Genomic DNA, 3,785 nt, shown 5'->3' on the forward strand with positions numbered 1-3,785 from the left:
CCCCCCCCCCCCCAATAAGAAATTGGAGCGCTCAGCACTACTGCGAGCATCGCTGCCTGCGCAAGGAGCGCGCTCTGCCTCCGTGAAAAATGTAACATGTCACTGGCAGAGTATGTTCAGCATCAAAGATGTGGCGGGTGCAAATACACTTAGCAAACAGTGCTGTCTCCAAAAGTGACCCCCAAGCAGGCCCGAGGAGCGTGCTCCCACTCACATATTGCTGTTTGCTAAGCCCTAAGCTGCYAGCTGCCACCTTATAAAGGAAGCGGGATATATGGCTGTAAGTAACTGCTATCTGCAGTCGTGGAACTCTTTGTTTATTGCTTAGGAATTCCTCGATTAAAGTCAAAATTAGCCAAAATCAGCAAGAAAAAAAAAAAAAAAACACATTCGAAACATATTATTTGGCAATGCAGGATTTCTTTAGTGTGCAGCCTATGCGCACAAACCTGTTCCGCTCCCATTGTAAAGAGAAATGAAATCACGCTGCAAATAGCAATTTTAGCGGGAATCATTAATCACCTCCTACAATAAATACTTCTTTGTAATTCAACAGCCGTTCTGAAAGGCATTCTCTTGGAAAAGTCTGTGAAGACGCAAAGGATTTTCCTGGAAAAAAAAAAAAAAAAAAAAAAAAAAAGTGGTCATGTGTAAAGACACAGTATCTTGGCTGTCTGCTAAAAAAATGTACACTCACTCGCTGGAGATTGAACCGTGGACTGCAAAATACCCCATGGCCGATTATCCTCACTTAAGGTAATTTTTCCTTTATACCCCCTTCCCCCTCTACCCCTCCAGCAGTGACTCCCGGGATGGGAGGCCCTTCTGCTCCCAGCTCCATACCGCCCGGCTTACAATAACTTGGAAAATTACATCGTCCAGTTTAAATTCTCGCATTGTGCTGCCTTTGCTAAGGCAACCAGGAGTTCACCGAGAGGACAAATTTTCTATCCCATTAATTGTTTTTTTTAGAGGAGCAGACTGACCCTTCAAACCCTTGACCTTTAAAGACAGTATTCTTTTTAAGCCGGCACTTGGACCTAAAGGTCTCTTTCTCTCCCTGCCTCACGCTTGTTCTCCCGGTGTCTCACACACGTATTTATCTGCTCCTGCCACAAAGGCGAGCGCGGCCCAAAATGCTGGAAGTGGAAGTTGGTCAATATTTCAAAGACAAAATCATCCCCGAGTCACACTAGCATCCTTAGCCCCATCACCCACCTTCCCTCCACCTCCCTCTCAAGAAAAAAATGGTCTTTTTTTTTTCCCAAGGTCTCCCTCCTCCTTTCTCCTATAATGTCTTGCTATACCTGGTGTTTTATTACAGGGGGAACTCAGCTGTGACAAGCGCCTTGTGGTATTTAATAACTAGAGACATTCTGCATTGGATGCTTAACCAAATATGAGACTTTTTTTTTTTTTTTTTAACTTTCTTTTCAGCCTGCTGGGTGACCCATGGACACTCAGTTTGCAAATGCGGAGGGTGGAGGAGCCCTCGCACAGGCAGGGACCTGCTCAGGCTAGTCCTGAACCCAGTGTCGCCCCGCGGGCCTGCCTGGGGCTGGCAGCCCGGGCCKCATCGCCCCGAATTTTCCCACCTTTCCCACAGCTCCCTTGGAGCCAGMGCGGCGGGACGGGCTCCGCGCAGCCCTGCGCGCCCGCGGGCCACCCGCGCCTGCCCACGGAGACCCCCAGGCGCTGCGCGGAGCTGCGCGGGGGAAAAGAGGGGGGTCCGTGGCCCTCTGCGCCCCCGCCTCCGTAAGGTCGGTGCAAGGCAATCCTGACCCGCGCAAGGCACTCCTAACCCRTGCGAGGCAATCCTGACCCGCGTAAATCAATCCTAACCCGCGCAAGGCAATCCTGACCTGCGCTTGACAGGGCAGCCCCGGGGGCACCGGCCCCGATTCGAGTTTATTTCCCCGTGCCAGGAGTGTTAAGTGCCCCCCCGCCCCCGTGTTAACACAGGCTGCTGAGTGAAGGTCTGGATTCAAAGGGCTGATTTTGGGGGGGTGGGTGGGTTGGGTGGAGGGGTAGGTGGACGGGGAGAAGAAGCGCTGCCCCAATTCCCTGCGAAGTGGGACAGACCCGCGCTCCCCAGGTGCCCGGGAGCTGTCAAAGGCAGCAGAGACGGGGGTACCCGCGCCCGGGGAGCGCTGCGCTCGCAGCTAAAGGTGTTTGCGCCTGTTCTGCCGGAGATATTGAAATTTTAATCTTTATGGTCACGTGACTCATTAAATAATTAATGCAGATAGTCAGGAATGGATCTGTGGCCGTCAGTCCTCACTAGGAGTGATTCTCTCACAAGTGAAACTCAACTCCTTATTACTGGAGTTTGTTTTTCTTTATTTTCGTTTTTTTTTTTTTTCTCATTTAAAAATTTATCTTGATTTATCTTGAAAGATTCTAAACTTCTTAAGCAAGCAGTAGGGTCTGTGTTGGTAAGTAGGGAGTGCGTATTTCTAGCTTGATGACTTTAATTGTTTGTGCTTGCTTTGTCTGCTGAGCATTTGCTTAACAAGTTTAATATTTAGAAATGTTAGATCTTTGTTTTAGCTACCTTGTGGTCACATTATGGCTTTTGGTGATTAAGTGTTACCGAGGCAAACACATTTGATAATGTCCTAATTCACACTGTGGAAGGCTGGGTGCCACAGTGCAGGGGGACCTGCTTTGTTCAATTTTCCTGGMGCTAATAAATCACCGGCTCTAATGCAGGGCCAAAAAAACGATGGTAAGGCAGCGAGCATTGTAAAGGAAAAGTCATGGGCGATTTTCTCTATGACTCATTAGTCTGAACGATTTATGTACGAACTTAAAGTGCCGCAATGAATATTAGAGTTCGGGATAACAACAAATTAAAAAAAAAAATGTCATAGCGTTTGTAAAGTGCTTTATTGCTACTTAGCAACTCTTTCAAGAAGAAGCATAGTTTGAAGAACTGTAGCAGTGTAAAATATAGTGGTGTGGCTTAATAGCTCCAAAATAAATACAAGAAAGTCGCTGCCTTCATTTTCGGATACACACTCTATATTTAACACGAGTGGCGCGATCCAATCAAGGCGTGCTTGATCAGGGTTTATTACTGCTTGTTACACGACTATTGATTAGGGATCAGGGTGGGTAGGGTGCGAGCTTGAGCCTAAAATGCCACGGGGTTCCCTCCGTGGCCGCTCGGGGCTGGGGGAGTGAAAGGTAGAGCTAAGAAGAGCGCCAGGCAGCAGCGCTGGGGCTCCCACCATCGCACATTGAACTTTCAATTTTCTTTTGTGTTTGCCAGTAGATTTTAGCAGTCAGCGCTCTAAAATTTATGGGACGACAATAAACAGCTTAGTGGGCTATTACTGCATGTTTTTATGTAGACTAGAGTTCAGCACCAAATTTAAAATTATTAGAGTAATTATGGAACTACTATATTACCAAAGCAAAGTCTCTACTTTAAAAGTTCTCCCCAGACAGACTTAATATTTCCAAGGCTCAGATGACATCCTTCCACGGGCACTGTGTTATTTAATTATTAGCATTTACATTTACTGACAATTTTAAGATGCTTTAGATGGCTTTTATTAGCCAGAATGAATATGGGGGTACGTTATTATATCTGACAATTCCATATGTAAACGTGATTCAGTAAGTGGCATTCGAATAATCTGACTATTGTCTGAATGGATTGTGTAATATTGTTTATTTGGGGGGGGTTGAGAGAATTTTTTTCTTTTCTTGTAATGACTTTTTCTTTCTTTTTTTTCCTTTCTTTTTCTTTTTCCTTTTTTTTTTTTTTTTTTTTTTTT

The sequence above is a fragment of the Nothoprocta perdicaria genome, unplaced genomic scaffold (genome assembly GCF_003342845.1).
Source record: "Nothoprocta perdicaria isolate Ctin4 unplaced genomic scaffold, notPer1 scaffold_128, whole genome shotgun sequence".
NCBI lineage: Eukaryota > Metazoa > Chordata > Aves > Tinamiformes > Tinamidae > Nothoprocta > Nothoprocta perdicaria.